General features: G+C 43.2%; 1 pseudogene; it reads right to left on the bottom strand.

The window, feature by feature from the left end:
* Positions 1-3,257: 3,257 nt before the first annotated feature.
* Positions 3,258-23,442, bottom strand: part of LOC147421305 (uncharacterized) — a 60,232-nt pseudogene continuing 40,047 nt past the window's right edge.

Genomic DNA, 23,442 nt, shown 5'->3' with positions numbered 1-23,442 from the left:
TGCAAGTTATGCCTAACCGAGGCATGCGATAATCTTTTAGAGACGAGTATGATGCAATGTAGTTGTCGATGTTTGAGATTGACTTACAGACCATAGAGCCTTTATCATATGACGAGTCCCTAGATACGCATACTCATTCCACATTGGTAGAATTGTATAGACTTGAGCAGACAAAGACATATGTTGACGACTCTAGATATAGATACACACGAGAGTCTACCACATCTAGTGAGTTATGTCAGAGAGTGACTGCCATGCTTTCGTTTGATTGAGATCCTCAAGAGCGTGTATATAGAGGCACTGATCATGCCATCTATGTGCTGACTATTGGAGTGAGATACACACCTAGATCATTGGTCGATCGAGCACATTGTAGCACTAGACTACCTACTACAGCTTTAGCCCACCAGTCGGGTGATGGATCACCTCCTACACCCATGAATGATTGTGATCCTCTACGAGAGATTACTAGGACTTTTCTACCCCTAGATGGAGCTCTTGAGCTTAGCCTACCACAGAGTGAGCTTCATAGCTTAGATCAGCATGAGACCGATGAAATAGAGCCAACATGTGTTTCTCATCATCATGATGCGCAGCAGAGTGACACATTAGTGATGACTGATTCACCTACAGAGCACCCACATCACATAGATGTTTCCATAGAGCCATCTATTCTTGCAGAGACACGATCTCATTCCTTGATCATAGAGTGAGTAGATACGATTGCAGAGACATTGACACATGAGGTTCCTCTAGACCACCACACAGATACCACACATAGAGCCTACACAGACTAGTATGACCTCTAGACATTTACATCATGAGGATATACGAGCACTTGCAAGATTCTATTGGAGACCACAAGGATTGTCTGATTCTGAGCGAGCATTAGAGCCTTCTCTAGATAGAGTTTAGAGTAGTGCTACCAAGGAGTTACCCCTTCCACATCAGATATATAGATCTACACCCAGAGCTTCCTACAGGACTCGACGAGTATATGTTCCACGAAGAGAGATATCGATGAGACCATTGCCTAGTGCTGACACTTATGTGTGGATAGAGAGCCGGATTATACATGATGGATTATCACATGGTTGGCTCACATCTAGACGATCACTAGAGGCATAGGGTTATTATGAGGGACATAGACAGATTTGGGTTCCCAGGTTGAGATTTGTAGCACATAGTAAGCATTCATGACCACATTTTATTACGAGAGACTTGAGAGAGATGTTTGTTGGTTGCCGCGACGGACGTCCATAGCACAGCTCTCAAGCATCAACATATTTATCAATACAAGGGAAGCGACTAGGATGAGGCATGGAAACTCATTAGGGTGTCACTCCTAATGAAGTGAACTCGATGAGATGCATCTACTAAATCTACAAGAAAATCAAACACACTATCGCCAAGTAATCTGACTATGTCCTTCTACACGACTCTATTGTCGTCACACCCGTTTACCATGCAAATCTATTCGGAATTGCACAAAACTTGAAGGGAAGCTACAGGGGACTATCAGGATCGTATCCTATCACTATCACAGCATTCTTGAAAGGTACAAAGATCGCGATCGTTCGTCCCAAAGTCAGCAAAAACAGCGAACAGGTGATCCTAATGGGTCGTTTTAGGGTCCCTAAAGCCTCTCCTAGGGTCAAAACAACATAAATTACGCATATAGACATTCAAAACAGCGATTTAAGGTCTCAAACTTGTAGTTAAAAACCTACACCGAATCTTGAATGATTACATTTGAATGGAAGAGCAAGGTAAGAGGAACACAATGCAATAAACGAATATGAATTTGGATTACCGTAGCCACAATGGCGAAGATTACAAGTTGGAGCAAGATGGAGCTCTCAAACGTACGCTGTCTTCTCAGTTTCCCATCAAAAAGATAATGTTCAAACTTACTAAAAATGACCTTTATAGTTTAGGTCTTTACAAATGGCTTGTCCGGCCAAAAGCTCCTAAACTTCTAACTGGCAAGTTCTCGGCTTAGAGATGCTCCCTTACAAAAGAACTTTACAAAGGTTTCTCATAAAAATATGACCCTCCTCTAGAAACGGCCGCTTGTCGCTTCATCCACCAAACACTCCCCCCTTCCTTATCCTTGCACGCCCTCATGCTTGTTCAGTGCTTTGGCCGTTGATGTGGCTCCAATGAAGCAAGTGTTGATGAAAAGCTTCTTGTTCCAAGGACAGCTTCCAGGGTTTCTTGATACTGCCTAAAAGGATTTTCACTTAATGTGTGTTGGTATGCTACATACAGTGCCTTGAGGTCCTTCACCATAGGATGGAAAATCCTTGAGTCGATTTCGAAGAACCCTATGACGATGGCCTCTTCGAATGTCTGCAAGTATTCTGAAGGCAGGTACATTATCCTGGAGTACATTGCCATCAAAATGTGTCGTGGCGGTGAATCCTGGAGATTCCATCAAATCCCTATGTGCCCTTCCAAGAACAGATTCCACGAATGATCGTCTCGTTCAGTGTCTTTAAACACCTGGATGCAGGTGATGATCATCCGGGCTATCTTTACTAGCATTTGACAAGCCACATCGGCAACATCCCATAGCAAGGTGACTATTGAATTCAATGTGTTGACCATGTAGGCTACTGTAGGAGTCTATTGTGCTCTCAAGACTGGGTAGTTCAGCTTTTGCTTCCTTGAGCCTTTCCATGTGGCAAAATCCCGCCACATGCGTCTTCTAGGGACAGGGCAGAAAGTAGGATCTATTTGTATATGCTGAGGAGAGTTGTGGTAGTTAGTTAGATCCTGTGGCCGTTTGTCCAACCACTTCTGCCTCCACTTTGGGTGGTCGTCAACAAGCATCTGAGCTTCTTCCGCTGTCAGTGCAATGCCTTCCTAACCCCCATCTCTGTTTCGTGGCAGGGCTGGCCGCATCTTTTCCTTCCACAAAATTGCTTCATGGCATAACAGAGGAAATGGTAGGTACTCATGGCCAAACCCTTCCACCTACTCTTCTGGTTGTAAGTAGGCTAGGGCCGCTGACTCCATTATCTTATTTTCATATAGCATGTAATTCTTTGCTGGTCCCTCTGGCATGTCCTTAATGCTCTCAGTGAGCTCATCTCTAATATCCAGATCTGGCTCTACAAATTTGTGCTCTTGTTCCCCTTGGTGTGATGTTTGAGGCAAATCAAGCACTTGTTGTCTGGGCAACAGTTGCAGTTGATGACTCTGGGCTTTGTCTACTCTGATTTGTTGTTGAAAAATTAGATCTTCCTTTTCCTTCAGTAGTGTGTGTCATTGATCTGTTTCTGAGTCTCTAATTCGGCGCTTGCTTGTGCTAGTTGCTGCTCTAGTTCTTTTATCTTTTGCTCATTTGCCGCCGTCTGGGCCATCATTCTTGATAAGAGTAGCTGTCTTTGAAGCTTTTTTTGCTCGAGCTCCGATTTCAGTGTTGCTATGGTGTTCACTGTTATGGCATTGTCCAATGTGGAGATCAATGCTCCAGTAGGTTCTTGGTTCGCCATCAAGGTTGTCAGAGTGCTTTTGACAGTGTTGTACGAATTGTTAACTATCTGAAACCTTGCACTCTCGTAAGCAAGATGCTCCGTTGCTTTCTGTACTCTTGCCGTCAATTATTGGCATTCTTTTTCTTTGGAGATCAAATCTGTCCTGACGTCCACCAAATCTCTGATCAGAGACTGAGCCTGTTGTCGCTCAAGGTCTCTTTCCTCTGTTGTGAGTTCTAGTCGTGCCCTAAGGCTCTCTAACTCCTCTTGCCCAGATGCTTGCTTTTGTTGGGCCTCCTGTACCTGCTTTTCCTTTTCACTCAGCACCACGTTCTGGCACTGGAACTGTCTTTCTAATTCCTTTAAATTTTGCCTGTAATCAAAATCAGAAACAGCCTGGCAGGCTTCGTGGTATCCAATTGCTTCCGTAGGAGGTATAAACTCCTTTTGCGAGGTTGAAGGAGGAGGAGGTGGCGGTTTTTTGTTTGATGGAGGAGGAGGAGGAGGAGATTTCATCTAGGGTGGAGGTGGTGATTTAGGCAAGGGAGGAGGTGATGATTTAGGCGAGGGAGGAGGCGAGCTTGCTTCTTCTCGTACATGCCTCTTTTTGGAAGCATCTTCCCCTCATTGCAAAGAAGATTCTTCCACTTTTCTTTTCTTTAAAATCTTGATGATTCTTTGGCGGGTCAGATCTGCCGCCCGTCATGCTTCCACATTCCTCTCTCTTTGAGTCTTCTTTAGCTGCTCTGCTTGGTTTGTATCATCAGCTGCATCTTTTTCCTTCGTTCCTTCAGTGGAGTGCGAAGAAATGTCCACTTCTGCAGCCTTTTGTTCTCCTTCTAACCTTTGCTTTTCAGCCCGTATGCGAGTTGCATTTTCCATTCTTTCTTGTCTTTCCTTCTCAAATCTTCATTTTTGTGTTTGTTGTGTTGTAGCAGCTCTTGCCTGTCTGTCAGATCATAACTTGGTTCTTCTTTCCTCGACTCTTTGTTGGACTTCTGCATATGCTTTTTGAAGGTCCGGATGCGGTATTGCACTTCTTTCCCTCCTTTTTCTCTCAAGCGGCTTTGTGGAGTCTTCCTCCTCGCTTTCTTCAAACTCCGATGACCCTTTGTCTTTTGACCCTTGAGATTTTCCTTCCTCGTCAGTATCCGTCTTTTCTTCATCACTCGAGCTTTTGTTGGATACCTTGGCTAAGCGCGATGATGTCGTGCCAGGGGTCGTCCTTACTGAATGAGCAACCAGCTTTGCTTTCTAAATCAGGGCCGTTTGAGAACTGGCAGCTGGCAGATCTTCAATCATTCCCAAAGCTTGGTATGCTATTCTTGTTAGCATTGGCCCTGCGTTCATGTAGCTTTTGTTTTATGCCGAGATTTTCAAATTTGCTTAGACCAAGTTTTCCAAAATGTAAGAACCATAGTCGTAGCGAATGGTTCTATTTTCGGCTGTTGCTACAGCCATGACCACGGCAATGTGCAGGATTTGGCTTGGTGTAGCGAGGAGGCTTTTGTACTCTGAAATGCTGAGAGATCAATCTCATCAGTAATTCCAGCTCTTCGTGTATCATGTCACTGTATTTTTATTTGTTTCCTTTTGCTTTGACGAATACCTTCTTGTTATCCAATTATTTGTCTTTGCGAGCAAGTCGTGTTGCCGTGGAAGGAAATGCAAAGCTTCGTTGATGATTTCTTTCGTGATCTTTACTTTCACCTTTGATCCATCCTTGTCCATGAGCATTGCCTGCCCATCATACTGTATCGAGCTCATGAGCTCGTGGGACCTCATGTAATCTGTTCCCCATGGCTATAATCTGAAAAACTGCTCCAAATGCATAGCCCGCAGTGCCTCTATTACCTCCGGCCTTCGGTGGAGATTCCATATTTCTCGTGGCATGATAGTTGTCTTTACCATGTCACCATCAGCATCCCTAAACTTCGAGATGAAAATGTGAGCAGGAATCTGAGCTAGTATTTCATCCGAGATGTAAGCCTTTTCATTTGTAACGAGCTCATCCACTTCATATGGTGCTACTGTCCACTGCCTTTCTTTCTTTTGGCGAGTCATTCTATGTCAGTAGAATCACAAGCTGTCAGGATTTTCCTTTCGCAATCAGTCGCATTTAGACTTTTAGTAAAAAACGGTTCAAAAGTTAAAACTGATCATAACTTGAACAAATTTCATCCATTCTTCTCCATATTTCACCAGTGGGACTAGGAAGACTAGAGCTATGGCTTATTAAAATCTAAGACAATTCTGGGCCTGAGGTACATCGATCGCGATCGTAGTACAGAGGCCAAAATTAGATTTGATCACATGAGTGGTTTGCTGATAGTTGGAGGGTCATTTTGGTCCACTCTATGTTTCATTTGAACCACTTTTGAGTTTATAGGTCCCAATTTTGGGTTACCAGGGAGCTTTGGACTAGACTTTGACTTTTCATGAGGTTTTGATGGCCAAATGGCTTGAAACTTGGTGGGTGACTTGAACAAGATGTATACAAGGGATCTGTTAGGTTTTGGTCAAAATCTGATGCTGAGGTACACTGATCACGATGGTAGTACCTGTGCTTTTTTGGGTGAAAACTGGATGGTCATGGACCCCTATGCCTGCCTAGCCCATTGATGATTTATTTCCAAATTTGGACTTAAAATGAACAAATTAGAGCAATTTTTCACTATTTGACCTTATTTTACTAAGTCTAACCATATTGGGTTTTCTTGATGAAATTTGGTTGGAGCCTGGAGTTAGTTGAAGTTAGTTTTAGAGCTTTCACTGCTTCCATGATGTGCTGCTACCATCAACCTACTCCACTGTCTGATTTTGACTTGATCAGGCACTTTATACCCCGTCTTGGGAGATTTTCTAGACTTGTGCATTTTTCAGGCATTCTTTGGATACCAATGTGATATTTGAGCATCCCTAAGTCACCTTTTGGTCTTTGGCATTGGTTCGGCCACAATTCTCCCTTTGTGTGATCATTCGAGACTGAAATTATCATATTTGTACTTGTAGGAGATTCTGACATCCATTCGAGGTTTTCTACAACTGTACAGACTCCTAGTCGGACAGGTATGCCCTTCAAACTATCCATCATTATTTTTAACCGGATTTTGGTAGTTGTAGGTCAAATTTTCCCGTTTTGGTTGTGTTTGACAAATTAAGCCCATTCTATGAGCAAAATTTGTGCATTTTCCTTGAAAATTCAAGAGAGTGTATCTTTAATTGAGTTCCAAGCCTGGGCCAAATCAAAAGTTGCAAAACATGCATCTGGGGTCACCGATTGCGATCGTACCACAGAGGCCAAAATGCTTTTTAACACCTACAGATTGTAGGCGAGGCTTGAAGTCGCGGAGCGGAGCGTGGGTTGACTCTCTCTCTCACACACACACAGCTTACACAGTACACAGTACACAGAGATCTGTTAGAAGGGTTATCTCCCAAATCCTTAGTATTCACAAAGAATATGTTAGTATATACAAAGAGTTAGAGGTAAGTGAGTTAGGCGGGCGGCCGGCCATATCCGCATAAGAGGCCACTTGGGCTTTAATCCCAACAACCTCTCCTGGAAGTCCCTTTGTGAGTAGATTAGCAGGATTGTCCTTGGTGTGGATCTTCAGCAGTTGTATCTGCTTGTCTTCAAGTACTTCCCTAATGAAGTGATACTTCACATCAATATGCTTAGTCTTCGAATGGAACACTGGATTCTTTGCCAATTGTATAGCACTTTGACTATCACAATATAACTCTGGCATATCTGCATTGATTCCCAAGTCTGCAACCAATCTACCAAGCCAAATAGCTTCTTTGCATGCCTCATTTGCTGCAACATACTCAGCTTCTGTAGTAGACTGCGTAACACAATCTTGTAATCGAGATCGCCATGATATGGCACCTCCAACCAATGTAAAGACATAGCCTGATGTAGATCTCCTCTTATCCAAGTCTCCTGCATAATCTGAGTCAGTGTATCCTCTGACACTCAAATCCTGACTACCATAGCATATGCGCATACTCTTTGTATGTTTTAAGTATCTCATGATACCTTTCACTGCCTCCCAATGTTTCTTGCCGGGATTTGACATATATCTGCTAACCACTCCCACTGCAAATGCAATATCCGGACGTGTAGCAATCATTGCATACATCAAACTACCCACTGCAGACGCATATGGAATCTTATCCATTTCAGCCTTTTCTTCCTCAGACACAGGACAATTTTGTTTGCTAAGTTTCACATATGGTGGCAATGGAACACTCAATGCCTTTCCCTTCTCCATATTGAAACGTTGCAAAACCTTGTCAATATACTCTGTTTGAGATAACCAAATCAACTTCGTTGATCTGTCTCTCTCAATGCGCATACCAAGTATATGACTTGCCTCACCCATGTCTTTCATGTCAAACGATTTTGCCATCTTTGACTTCAAAGCTGAAATTTCTTCCAAGTGTTCGCCAGCAATCAACATGTCATCCACATACAAAATAAGGATCAGCCAACTGCCATCCTTAGCCTTCTTTGTATATAGACAGTGATCGAACTCACTACGTTTGTAGCCTTGAGAAAGCATAAACTGGTGGAACTTATGGTACCATGCCCTCGGTGATTGTTTTAAGCCATAAAGACTCTTTAACAACTGGCATACCAAATGTTCCATGCCTTTCTCAACAAACCCTTCTGGCTGCTGCATGTAAATTTCCACATCTAAATCACCATGCAAGAACGCTGTCTTGACATCCATTTGGTGCAACACCAAATCCAATATAGCAACCAATGCAAGAAAGCATCTCAATGTAGTCATCTTGACCACTGGAGAGAAGACTTCATCAAAGTCAATGCCTTGTTCTTGCTTAAAGCCCTTGGCAACAAGCCTTGCTTTGTACTTTGGCTGACTATCATGAGCGGTGATCTTATACCTGTAAACCCATTTACAAGGTAGAGCCTTTTTGCCCTATGGTAATTTAACCAACTTCCATGTCTGGTTTTTATGCAGAGCTGTCATCTTTGACTGCATGGCCAACTGCCATTTTTTCGAGTCAACCACTTGTAATGCTTCCTTGTAACAAGATGGTTCTCCGCAATCTGTGAGCATGACATAATTTAGAGATGGCACATAACGATCAGGTGGTTTGGAGACACGCTCAGAACGTCTCACCACAACTGATTCTGCCTCTCTAGCCACTATAGGCTGTTCCTGAGCCTGACCATGCTGTCTTGATGTGCTAGCACTAGGTCCATCTTCCCTGAAGACAACTCTTCTGATCTCCTCTGTCTTCTCTGGCTTAGCGTGAAACTTGGCTTCATTGAAATGCACATCATTGCTACGAATAAGCTTTCTGGACTCAGGATCCCAAAGCCGGTAACCCATCTCGCCCGATTCTCCGTAGCCAAGAAATATACACTTCTTGCTCTTTGGTTCTAACTTATTTCTGAACTCCTTAGGAATATGGCTATAAGCTTCACAACCAAAGACTCTGAGATGCTTATACGAAGGTGCCTTGCCTGTCCATAGCATCTCGGCCACTGCACTCTTATCCAGAACCCTACTAGGAGACCTGTTGATCAAATGGACTGTTGTAGCCACTGCTTCCGCCCAAAATCCATCAGGCAACTCAGCATTTGACAACATGCTTCTGACCTTCTCTTGTATGGTCCTATTCATACGTTTTGCAACCCCATTCTGTGAAGGATTATATGGTGCAGTAAGTTCCCGCTTAATCCCTTTTTCTTGACAAAAGTCTTGAAAAGCTTTGGAAACGTACTCTCCACCATTGTCAGTTCTCAAGCACTTCAGCTTCTGACCACTCTGATTCTCCACCAGCTGCAAGAATGTCTTAAAGACCTTGAGCACCTCATCCTTGTGCTTCAAGAAGTAAACCCATACTTTGCGAGAATAGTCATCTATGAATGTACAAAAGTACGCTGCTCCCCCTAGTGACAAACTAGGCATTGGTCCGCATAGGTCACTGTGTACAAGAGCTAACCGTTCGTCCCTACGATTCCTCTTTGATCTGTGCGGTTCCTGTGTTTGCTTACCATAAACACAATGCTCACAAAACTCGAAATCTTGAAATGAAAAGCCAGGCAAATAACCATAATGAGAAAGTATTTCCATTCCTCTTTTTGACATATGTCCCAACCTACGATGCCACAGTGACACACTTGGCTGCTCAATCACATTAATTACATGGTTTTTAACCTCTGAAACATGTAAAGTGTACAGAGTTCCTGACTTGCTGCCATGTGCTACAGTCATCGAACCTTTGGAGATCTTCCAAGCGTTGTTCCCAAAAACTGTCACATAACCCGCATCATCCAACTTCCCTGTACTAATCAAGCTCTTTCGGATTGCTGGAACATGTCTGACATTCTTGAGCCATAAAGAAGAGCCATTCTGAAACTTCAACTGCACATCTCCCACTCCAAGTATGTCACAAACCTGCTCATTGCCAAGTCTGACATAGTCTTTAGTAGCCACATATGATGTAAACCACTCTTTGTGCGGAGAAACATGTAAAGATGCCCCTGAGTCGATAATCCAATCACTCATAGCATGTCCATCCTCTGCAGTCAAGAAAACAGAATCAAGATTGCTTGTAAGGAAGATGTCACCAGCTGCTATACCAGAATCACTGTCTGAACCAGATCCTGTGACATTCACCTCTTCAATCTTCACTGAACTCTTCTTTTCATCTTGCTCAGAACTCTTTGTTTTGCCTTTTTCTTGTTTCCACTTCGTACAGTCTCGCTTCATGTGACCCTTCTTGCCACAATGGTAGCATTCTATGTCATCCTTTGACTTCGAATCACGAGACTTACTTCGGTTTTGTGCCTTCTTACCCTTCTTCTCTTTAAACTGTTGTCTCCCTCGAACGACCAAAGCACTATTGCCTTTGCCTTTGTCAATGTTCTTCCTGTTCACTTCCTCTGTGAGCAAGCTGCCTTCTACATTGGCACTTGTAAGACCTTCTGGCGCGACAGAATTACTTAACGCTGTACGGAAAGTATCCCAACTGTCTGGCAAAGTGATTAAGAGAAACATAGCCTTCACTGAATCTGGAAAGACTATCTCTTGTGCTGTTAACTGGCTGAAAATTGAGTGAAATTCATTCAGATGATTTGACATGGCTGTCCCTTCCTTCATCTTCAAATCCACCAATTTCTTGAGCCAGTAAATCTGAGAAGCAGCACTTTGTTTCTTGTACATATCACATAGCTTTTGCCATACGCCATACGCTGTAGTCTCTTCTGCTACGTTGAAGTAAACATTTTCTGCCAGTGTCAGCATGATTGTGGAACAAGCTAACTCGTCAAGCTCTTCCCACTCATCTTCAGCCATAAATTCTGGTCTCTCCCCTTTGAGCTTCAGTGGCTTCACTTGTTTTTTCTGCACCAAAACCTGCCAAATCTGCTTCTTCCAGAATGGAAAGTTTGTGCCATCCAGCTTCTTTATGTTGTAAAGAGTCTCACTGTGAGAAGATGCCATATCTGCCAAACTGTTTACTCCTGAGAAAAATCCGGCAGAGTTTCCCCTGTAAACTGGCCTCTGTACACAGTAAACAAGCTGTAATCAACAAGCTGAACACCTCTCCTCAGGAACTGTCAGTATTTTGAAAATTTTTGACAGAGTCTCCCCTGTAAACTGAGCTCTGGGAACCAAAAGATAGCTCAAAAAACAATTATAAATAGCTGACCAGTGACAAATCCTGTAAGCATACACTGTCTCCTCTCTGGGCGATGACAGAACCTGTATCTGTCTCAAGACTGAACTCTGAACAATGCCTCAACGGCCTGACGCATAAGATGCAATCCAGTGTCTACACAAAGTCATACATCCTAAGGGATAAAAGTCGCCGAAGAGGATGCGTGTAGAGGGGAACTCCAGCAACCTAATCCACCTCACACTGGGTAACCCAGCCCCCAGTGCTTGGCTTCAAAAAACCTCACACACGACCCTCTCAGATGGCTCAGTAAACTGCCCAGAACTAGCATACATCCTATAATAGACCAATCACTGTCCTATGACCGCTGCGGCGGTCTGTCTGCTAGCGTGACTCACAACTAGCAGACCCACAATCACAGTACATCAATCTGCAATACATGCCAGTGGTGTCAAGCCGTCGTATGGCCACACCTCCCCTGGAACCTGGCAAGCACAAGAAGTAGCAATGCAGACTGCAATATATATATCTGATGATATATATGTGTACCTGGTCTATAGATGATGCTCTGAAGACGAATAAGTGATGTATGTCGATGTCGATATTGATGTCGACCACCTCCTGCTTGCCAATCTACACAAAACGGATTTCTTTGCGGCTGAAATCTATCTTCTGCTGTAGTGCTCAGAACGAAATTCTGAGGGCATAAACGGCTTCGAAAGGGGGGTAAAACCTCAGGTCGCCTGCTGGAAACGCTCCCGGAACGCCGAGTGTGAATTTTCGAACTCTGGATCCAGAATCTGCCGGAAAAGTGCGCGCGCTCGCGATTGCGCAAATCCGCACTGAACCAAGGCTCTGATACCAATTGAAGTCGCGGAGCGGAGCGTGGGTCGACTCTCTCTCTCACACACACACAGCTTACACAGTACACAGTACACAGAGATCTGTTAGAAGGGTTATCTCCCAAATCCTTAGTATTCACAAAGAATATGTTAGTATATACAAAGAGTTAGAGGTAAGTGAGTTAGGCGGGCGGCCGGCCATATCCGCATAAGAGGCCACTTGGGCTTTAATCCCAACAAAGCTGAGGGGAGGTTTTTTGTAGATTCTGTCTCAAGTTTTTTCAGTGAGGTACACCGATCGCGATCAGTGTACCACCACCAAACCGAGATTTGATCATATGGCTTCGTTCCTGACCTTGTGGGGAGCACATTGATGTGTTCTGTGCTTGAAAAAAGTTTTTTTTAGATGCCTCTAAGGGCCCTTGACCTATTTGACCCGATCCAACTTTGATTTGATCCCTTCGCCCGTTTGTGCAATGATTCGTGCTTGCATGTATAATAGACTTGATCTTTACTTGATAAGGAACATACCTGTGAAATTTGGTATGAAATGCTGGCTCCGACCATCCGTACGGGGTAGAAATGTGGCAGCTCGCTCTAGTTCAAGAAGCTCTCTTCTTCTCCCTCAAAATGTGAAAATGAACAATGAGCTAGAATTTGGCCTACCCGACCTATATCTTCCCGAGGTTTTCGTGAAATAGGGCTGATTTTTCTTACCTTTGATCTGGATATAATCTGCATACCACCTGTGGGTGGTCGAACCGCTTGTCATTCCGACGTCGTATGACTGTTTGATGCGATTTGAGCGAAATGTAGTCATGATCATTAAGGATGAAATTAGACATCTTCAGATTAGCTTCATATCTTCCATGCTTGATAACCTTATCATGATACTTCGGCGTTTGCTTCCAGAACTTGATTCCGACACTTGTGAGTAATATTTTTTTTATTTTTGATGTTTTATTAACAAAATCAAACAATTAACTCACCCCTAAGCATATATTTTCACTAGAAGCATCCCAATGCTTCGAATTTTGTTATTACAGCTCATTATTATGCTGGTAGGATGATAAAAACGCTAAAAATGCCAGATTTTGATCAAATATGTTCAAAATTGAACTTTAAATAATGCAAAACACACACATTATGTACATATATACATGCTGGACCCCTTAATGGTCCTGACTGCTGCTAGATTCAGCAGTTACTCCCCCCTTCCTAGACTGAGTCGTCTCGGACGAAGGTTGGGTGTATGTGCATGGGTTTTGAAATCTGTGTCTATGCATGGCCGTCTTTGATATGGTGCTGCTTCCATCGGGAGTTTGTCCTTGGGTAGCCATATCTGGCTTTGTTTGTTCTGCATGATTTTTTTCTTCATCCATACTTTTCGAACAACCTTTTTTGGTGTTTTTGGTTGATGAGCTGGTTGCTTTTTGTCGATGGGGATACTCGGCCACGAGTGATCTGTTTTGGCGAATGGAGTCATGTACGTGTTAGAGTTGTGTGTATACATCAACGCATGTTCTGACCATTCAGTGACTGAATTGTACGTTCTCATCCATGGAACTCCCAAACATAGTGATTCTCTGATTTCTCCATCTTTCATTACAAAAAATTGATGAGGACAACAATTTCCATCAATATTGATTGGTAAGTTTACTATCCCCAATGCTGGCATTGTTGCTCCGTTTGCGGCTTGTAAATCACGTGCGCATTGCACTAGGGGTTCATATGTAAGCATCTTGTAAGTGGAGAAGTTGACCACATTGACTCTTTCTCCTGTGTCAATCAATGCTCGTTGATATCTTCCATGCGGAAGTATGACATTGATGTGAACATCGATTCCTGTTTACCATTGCTCATCAGTGTGAATTATAGAAAGAGGAATTTGAGCCGTATCTACTGGTTGAGGAAGTCTTTGTTGTTGTAAGTTTTGTTTTTGTTTTAAAATCTTGATTCTGGCCTCCTCCTGCGCTTGAGCTTTTGTCGCATTTGCTTTGTTGTTGCGCTCCTTCGCAGCGTGTATTTTGGCAAGCATCTCTGAGGTTAGTGGTAGGTTTTGCTTTTTTAGTCTATAGCGACGATTACACAGAAGACTATAGCGACGCTCATAGCGACGCTACAGAGCCATAAATAGCGACGCTTATAGCGACGCCCGAGAGAATTTTTTTTTGGTGGCAGGGCATTGAATGCTCTGCCACCCATCAACCATATTGTACTTGATTCACTTTTTAAAAAAAGTGCAAAAGTAGATAATAGACCCAAAATAGTCACCCACAAGACGCATTGTTTGCAAAATTGACAATTGTACACATCATAAGCAAAATGAATTGATTGGCAAATGTAATAATGACAATTGTACAACATCGTACGCATAAAGAATTGATTGGCAAAAGGAACTGCGGTGACAAATGTAATAATATACATGGTTCAAAAAGATGTATAAAATCCGTCTCATGATACATAAGCTATGAGAAACCCTAAACTAATGCTATCTAGCTACAGCTAAACTGATGTCGTCTAGTCAGACGTCTCATCGCCTCCAAGCGGCGTATCTGTCAGATTCTGCAAAAAAAGACAATAAGACAGCTTTCAGTAAGTATAAACATATAACGACATTTATAAAACAATACAAAAAATAAAAAAGAGTAAACCCTAATACTAACCATGCCGCCGCGAGAACTGAGAATGTCCATCAGGGCGTTTAAGCCCTTCCTGCCAGCGTACTCGCGCTCGTACGGTGTGGGATCACGTCCTGTCATCGACCACTGTCAAAACATACAAAGATTTCATTATGTTAGAACTAAAAAACTCATAAACCCTAAACTATCGAACATGCATAAAGAGCAATGTGAAAACACTTACAAAATCGGCCTCAAATGATGCCCATCCACCGCTCCCCAAGTGGTGCGAGCTCCCTGCCTCTACTCGCGCTCTGGCTGCATCCTTTTGTTGCTTCCACTTGTCGGGATTCTCGCGCGCTGCTTTCTTCGCATTCTTCCAATCTTCTTTGGCCAGCCAATCTGGCCCGTTCCACCCATTCTTGATTGCTTTTTGCACTTCGGAACGCTTGTGTTTGCAGTATTCGCACATTCGAATCTTCATCAGGTCTTCATTGAAGCGCTGATCCCGTGTTGGAAAGGGAAACTCATCATGAAGTATGCTGATGACTCTGTTTTTTAAATCACTTGGTACTTCACTCCATTTGTTTAGTATGTAGTGTCTAAACAGTTGAGAGCAAAGACCACGCATGCGCGAGATCACCTTCTTGCCGTCATCATCCATGATGATGCCGCCGCTGATGTCGACGGAGTAAGGCAAGCCCTCTGGCCGGTGACGCGTGAACCTGGGTGTCCCGGCAGGGGTCTCTAGCGGCGTGTCGATGGGGGTACGGACGTCAGGTGTCTCCACCGGCGTCTGTGTTGAAGATGATGAAACAGGAAACAGAAGGAAGACAGCAACTCAGAGTAGGAAGAAGATGGAGAAGGAGAAGACACAGAGCTTGTGTACGAGATCTCTGTAGTCTCTCTCTCTGTATTGGAATAATAATTTGTGTACAAACTCAGAGCTACAAAGCTTATATGAAACCCTAAGAGATAAGGTGTCCTTTCACACCAGATGTCCAGGGGGAAAAACCCAGTGGGAGAAAAGTGCCCCTGGTGAAGCGCGTATACACACTAACACTACTACATGTCTACAAATCCCCCCTGTAGTGATAGTGTGAATCTGTACAAGGTAGCAGATCATCATGTGTATGAGAGTAAGCCCAAAGCTTTTCGGAAAGCTTCAAACTTTTCTCGTGATAACGCCTTCGTAAATAGATCTGCAATGTTATCCTGTGTAGGACAGTAAGTTAGTGTGATCTCCCCTGCATGTAGCCTTTCCCTGACATAGTGGTAGTGAACCTCTATGTGCTTTGTTCTTGCATGAAATACTGGATTCCTTGCAACTTCCATAGCACTCTGACTGTCAGTGAAAATGGTAGTGGGTGCCTGTTGACACTCACAAAGATCTGCCAATAACCTGCGTATCCATACACAATCAACTGTTGCCGTGAAAGCTGCCCTGTACTCAGCTTCACAAGTTGATGTAGCCACTGTGGGTTGCTTCTTGCTTAGCCAAGATATACATGCATTTCCCAAGAAAAAACAATTGCCACTTGTGGAATGTCGTGTGTCAAAATCACCAGCCCAATCTGAATCGCTGTAACCAAGAAGCTGCATAGAACTGTGCTTTCCATACATATCCCCCCTTGGAAAGAACATGGCAAGATTAGGGGTACCTGAAAGGTAACGAAGTATGCGCTTCACAGCCTGCCAATGATGCATACCTGGGCTGTGCATAAATCTGCTTGCTTGTGAAACCCCAAATTGAATGTCTGGACGAGTGTTGCCTGCCAAATATATCAAGCAACCAACCGCTGCTGCATAAGTATGTACATCAAAAGGTTCTCCAGCATCGGGCATGCTCAACTTTGATCCAGTTTCTACGGGTGTAGAGATTGGCTTACAATTTTGCATACCAAACTTGTCCAAAATTTTATGCAAATATTTTGCCTGCAACATGTATATGCCATCTTCTGATTGCACAAACTGAATACCCAAGTAATAATGTAGCAAACCAAGATCAGACATCTCAAAGGTTTTTCTCAAAGCATCTTTAAACGCTTCAATTTCATCTGCACTATTGCCTGTAAGAAGCATATCATCCACATAAAGTGTTAGCATAATGAGAACTCCATCTCTCTTTTTGACATACAAAGTACTTTCTGTTGGACTATTCTGAAATCCCTGGCCAATCAAATAAGTATGTATCTTCTCATACCATGCTCTTGGAGCCTGTTTGAGACCATACAAAGCTTTACGCAATCTACATACCTTTTGCTCTTGACCTTTTACAACAAAACCACTTGGTTGACTTACATAAACTTCTTCCTGCAAATCACCATTCAAAAAAGCAGTTTTGATATCCAACTGATGCACTTTCCAACCATGATGAGCAGCAATTGCAACTAGTGATCTAACTGTGGACGCACGAGAAGTAGGAGCAAAGGTTTCATCATAATCTATGCCTTTCTGTTGCGCATAGCCTTTTGCCACAAGCCTTGCTTTGTACCTGTCAACAGTACCATCTTGTTTCCTTTTTACCTTAAAAACCCACTTTGTACCAATAGGCTTTTTACCTGTAGGCAAGTCCACTAGATCCCATGTATGATTCTTATGAATAGAGTCAATTTCTTGCTGCATAGCATCTTTCCACTGAACACACTCTAAAGCTTGTTCAAATGAATCAGGCTCATCTGCATCACAAAGAGTGCTAAAGCAAGCCAAATCTACTTGCTCTCTGCCAAAAGTAGTACCAGCACGTGTTTTTCGTGGCAACGGTGCATCCAACTTGCTATCCTACAAAGTTTTCTGAACCCATTTAGGCAAGGTTCTTTCTTCCCTGAGAACTTCTTGCTCTTCACGCACAATTTTCTCTACATCATGAGGTGTCACATGCTGATCAAAAGATTGATCAAGATTATCAACCTGTTGTGATTCTTGATTCTCCACAAAAGAAGGAAGCAAACCTTCAAATACATCATGTGTCTGCATATGAGGTACATCAAAAGCAACCATAGGTTGAGCAGTAGTTTCTGCAAAAATTACATCATGACTTTCAAAAATCTTGTTTGTAGCAGGATTGTAAAGTCTATAACCTTTACTTCCACTACTGTACCCCACAAATATACATTTGATTGCCTTATCATCAAGCTTTCCACGTAACTGCTGAGGGATGTGAGCATAAGCAAGACAACCAAAAACACGAAGATAAATGACTGAAGGTTTTTTGTCATACCAAGCTTCATATGCAGTAATGGTCTTCAAGGCACGAGTAGGACACCTGTTCAAAACATGTGCTGCACAAGCAACTGCCTCCATCCATAGCTTATGAGGCAAACTCTTAGCCTTGAGCATACATCTAGCTGTCTCCATTAAAGACCTGTTCTTCCTTTCTGCAACACCATTCTGTTGTGGTGTGTATGGCATAGTGCATTGGTGTTTAATGCCTTTCTTTCCCAAAAAATCCTTAAATGCACCTGACATGTATTCACCTCCTCGATCGGTACGAAGAGTCTGTACTTTGCAACCTGTTTCATTTTCAACCATGGCGACATAATGTTGAAAAACTGCAAACACGTCTGACTTTGCTTTGAGTGGATACACCCAACAAAACCTGGAAAAGTCATCAATGAAGGTCACAAAATAAAGGCTGTTTCCCAAAGATGGCGTCCTCATAGGACCACATACATCACTGTGTACAAGCTGCAACTTTCGTGTCGCTCTAACTGAACCATCCTGCGAAAATGCAAATCTGTGCATCTTTCCAAGAACGCAACCTTCACATACATGTCTTGGTGGCATCTCCAATAAAGACAAATCATGCACCATATTATGACGTTGTAAAGTCATCAAACTGCCATAACTAACATGCCCAAATCTAGCATGCCACAACTCAGCATCCTGCATGGCCTGAGTCTTTGTTTCTGCAATACATACCTGAATCTGCTTTTCATAACGATCTAGCACAAATAGTCCATTTTCCAGCGTACCTGTAGTGATAAGAGAATAACCATTCTCTCGATCTCGTACAACACATCTGTCATCCTCAAAAATGACCCGAAGACCATTTTTTGCAAGAGAGGATACAGACAACAAATTCTTCTTGATCCCTGGAACATATAAGACATCTGGCAAGCATAAATCTGAACCATCTGAAATGGTAATCAAAATCTTACCAACGCCTTTGATTGGATAAGAAGCATTATTTGCACATGTCACCTTCTTTCCTGCTGGAGCTGCATCCAATGAACAAAACAAATCCTTCCTTGAAGTAATATGCCTGGATGCACCACTATCAAAGTACCAAATCATTTGTGTCTTGTCAACACTGTAAGCAGAAAAATTTGAACATACTACAAAAGCATAAGAATCCTGCACAAAGTTTGCAGACTCTTCTTTAGCTGTAGAAGAATCACCAGAAGCTGAAACAACCAAACTTGACTCTTTCTTCTTTTCTTTAGCAATTCGCTTTTTACACTCACTAATGTAGTGACCAGGTTTCTTGCAGTAGTGACATTTACCTTTCTTCTTGGACTTGTCGGAATCACCTTTAGACTTCTCTGAAGATTGTCCTGCACTAGACTTGGAGTGATGAGCACTCTCTTTACCCCTATTTTTGTTCTGTACAACAAGAGCATGATCCATACCATCCACCTGTAAAGACTTTTTCTTACGTGATTGATCCTCCTGCAATAGCAAAGCCACTAACTCTTCAAAATGAAGAGGGTCAGGATTAGCTCGCAAAGACAGAGTCAAAGAAGTCTGAAAAGTCAAATAAGATGGTGGTAGTGAATTGAGTGTTTAAGAAACCAAGTCCTTCTCTGGAATCACTTCATCAATGCTAAGCAATTGCTCTTTAAGATCCCTGATTTTTGTAAGATGCTCGACAATATTGTCACCTTCGTCCATCTGTATTTTGTCAAGTTGTTTCTTCAAAAACTCTATTCTGGCAGCGTTTCTTCCTCCAAACATAGCTTGCAGAGTGTTCCAAGCATCCTCAGAAGTTCTGCAAGATCTGATATGTGGTGTGATTGTCCTCTTTATGGTTAAGGCAATCACAGCCATAGCCTGTGCATCTTTAGTATCCCATCTCTTTTGCTCTGGAGTGACTTGTGAGGGTCCTGCACCAACAGCTGCACCACGACCAGGCGTGGCAGGTGCAATGCTACCTGGACGAACTTCATCTCCAGATACATAATCCCACAATCCTTTACCAACCAAAACATTTTTGGCCATAAAAGACCAAAGAGAATAGTTGGTACCATCCAATTTGTCTTCGGATGTAAACGCACCAAAAATCTCTTTCTCCGTAGATTGAGCCATACTGTAGATGCACACAAGAGAGCAAAAGAACCTCCAAGAGATTCACAAATCTCCTCTCCAATGCAAGCAAAACTCTACACAAAATCTCAGCACAAAGCTAAGACAAGCTGCTTCCCAAAAGAACTGTTTACCTGAAGAAAATCTGTCAAAAAGCACACCCTCTTGATCTAAACGCCTCGGAAAAGTAACTTCTGCTACGCTGCTCAGAACGAAATTCTGAGGGCTCGAACGGCTTCGAAAGGGGGGTAAAACCTCAGGTCACCTGCTCAGAATACTCCCGGAACGTCGAGGATGCTCCCACGAACAAATTTTCCGAAAACTGCCTGAAAACTGCGATTGCGCGCGCGGACGCGAAAACGCAAGTAGAGGCTCTAGAAATCACCTTGCTCTGATACCAATTGTTGAAGATGATGAAACAGGAAACAGAAGGAAGACAGCAACTCAGAGTAGGAAGAAGATGGAGAAGGAGAAGACACAGAGCTTGTGTACGAGATCTCTGTAGTCTCTCTCTCTGTATTGGAATAATAATTTGTGTACAAACTCAGAGCTACAAAGCTTATATGAAACCCTAAGAGATAAGGTGTCCTTTCACACCAGATGTCCAGGGGGAAAAACACAGTGGGAGAAAAGTGCCCCTGGTGAAGCGCGTATACACACTAACACTACTACATGTCTACAGTCTGGGCCCCGAAGCGAGGAGTGTCGAGTGGGGTGGCTCCTGGCGGAGTAGGTAGAGGTGTGTAGCTTCTAGGAACAGTCAGCCGTGCAAAACCTGGCATAGATGGCGATGCTGTGGCTGGTGTGGGGGCGGGCAAAGAAGGGGAGGGTAAAGAGCCTCGTCGAACACGAGGCGGTGTGGAGGCATCGGTGGTGGAATCCCCACAACAACCGCCACCGCCACCACTAGAGCGCCAGTGTCTAGACGAGTGTGAAGCTCGTCTCGTCGACGCCGAAGCTCCGAAAGAGAGGGAGATGCGGATGGAGTAGGAACGCGCGATGATGCGCCAGAGCGATGCCGCTCCACGTACCACTATCTCTGCTGCGGTGACAAAGAAGAAAGAAACTCCTCATCATCCATACCTGCATTAAACACACGAATATTTAAACTTAATATTGAATGAATAGAGTAGACAATGACGCAAAGACCATTAAATACAATGACGTAATGACGCATATAAATACAATGACGCAATGAATCGAGTGATAGAAGGGGCAAGTCGAAAACTCAGAATTTTCAATCAAAAGATGTGAGCGCGAGTAGAAAAGAGCGTTATACACCATGGAAGGTACTTAGAGAGCGAGAGCTTTTACAACACGGAGCAAAATTGTTCAAATACAATATTTGTGGCTTTAAGAGATCTCTCTCTCATCCTCGCATAACTCAGCATAACTTCCTATATCTATATAGAGCTCTCCGTTTAAACACCTATCCTCTGTTTCATTTTGTAGCTCCTCTGCATGCACCCCATATAGAGTAGTAGCATCTTGATGCTCGTCTGGCACCACCACAGCGGCTTCTGATTGAGCATCTTCTCTAATCTCCTCCATTGATGTCGTTGTGATTGGCACATGGTAGCCTTCATACGTCCTTGCACTATGAGGGGCTACCTCTATGATGTACCACCAGTTTGATGTAGACTTTGTAGGATGAAATATTACCTGCCAGAGCCACATAACTTACATGAGAGCTTTCAAGCACATAACTTGTAAAAGGGGGATGTTAACTATTTACATACTTACTTGTTCACAATGCTCGGGTAGTACGAAAGTGTCTCTTAGGTCAGTCCATTTCTTAGTAGAATCCACCTCAAGAAAACCAGACTCTCCTCTACGCACAGTAGCGTTGCGACCCTCCATGATTATCTTGAACCATTGCACGTCGAACAAGTCGAAAAAAAATCCTCTGTAATCGATCCTCAAAATCTCTTGCAGCGTGCCGAAGTAAGTGAGTTCCGCCACCACAGGATCTGCATCAGAGGAACGTCGTCGACTAGACTGTTCAAATTTTGCCATGATTCCACAATCTTGAGTAAAACGCTTTTTGTCGATTCGTTCCACCCTAAAATGTCGACCTTTACACCGTGCTATTGTGTATGACTTATACTACAACGAACAAAGATTATGAGTGGCTATTCAAACGTTTATAAATAAAGTCACTTGCTAGTCGTACATTGCAAACTTACCTTGGTCGCGCAACCCCGAGAGTACTCCCACTCTTCTTCAGTCACTTTGTCACCGCATTGTTGTGCGCTTTTCAATTGGTTGTGCAACCATCTTAAGCTCATGAAGGTTGGTAGGCTCTCCAGAACCGTTGGATAGTGCATCGGTGGTCGTCTTCCCCGTCTCCACTCGATTCGTGCCCTTTGTCGCTCTTACTTTGCATCCTCATATTGTGAAATCCACTTTTTCATCACTGGATTGTGAAGCATGCAAAATCAGTTGATTTTAGCCTCTAGATCTTCCGTCATCTTCTTCTCAACACCGAGATTGCACATGACAATCCCAGATATGCGCTCATCATCTATGGTTCGCCATAGCGTGTCCCAGGATTTATCAAATCCTTCTAGCCACTCTCCAATGTACACTAGGGACTCTGATACCAACCAACCTTCTGCCATGCTACCCTCCGGACGTGCCTTTTGACGCACATGTCCCTTAAGCGTTTTCATGAAACGCTCTAAGAAGAACATCCATCTGGAATGAACTGTGCCAGCTATTTCCACCTCATCAACTATGTGAACAAGAAGATGCACCTGAATGGTTAGCATTGTAGTAGGAAAATGTTTCTCAAACATGCACACAAGCTCCGCAACATTTAGTTTGGCGAATGGTATGGAGTCTACGTTGATCTCCTTTTGTGAGATCCATTGCACCAGCTTTGCAAGTTTGTAGATTGTGTTACGGATGTCGAGAGACAAACATCCCTCAATGGCAACCGGTAAAATAAACTGTAAAGTATGTACAGCAATGATATTAAAGTCCACATTTTATGCAATGATATTAAAGTCCACTATGAACGTACCTGACACATTTTATGCCAATCGTGTGACTTCAAACCGGTAAGCTTTCCTTCTTTAGTAAAACACGTTCGGAGCGAGTGCATTACGCCAGTGGGGGTCCGCAAAGATCGAATGGTCTCTTTTACTTTGCGTTCTTGGGCTCCTGTGAAAATCCATGGTGCTTTAGGGAGTTTTATCGATCCATCAGACGCTGTTTGCGGCCAATATTGCTCCATACGATCCACATTTCTAAGGTCAACTCTGGCTCCCAAAGTATCTTTCTTGCCGGTCAAATGGTCCCATAGTAGATTACCCACATTCTTGAATATGTGCATTGGATCGAGCAAGTGATTGATCATGAGTCGGGGCTAGTATGGTAACTCGTACCATAGAGATAGTCTCTTCATCCCTGGAGACAATCCGTCATCGCACATCTCCTTTTGCTCTAACCATGCTTGTGCAGACATCCTTGGTGGCTCTCTTCCCAAAAAGCCGTCGCGTAACACATGATTCTCTGGAAGATACGCTTGAT

Source organism: Adiantum capillus-veneris, chromosome 28 (assembly GCF_014529385.1).
Source record: "Adiantum capillus-veneris isolate H3 chromosome 28, ASM1452938v2, whole genome shotgun sequence".
NCBI classification, from domain to species: domain Eukaryota; kingdom Viridiplantae; phylum Streptophyta; class Polypodiopsida; order Polypodiales; family Pteridaceae; genus Adiantum; species Adiantum capillus-veneris.
The sequence above is the reverse complement of the archived record's forward strand: the minus strand, read 5'-3'. Positions and strand labels throughout refer to the sequence as shown.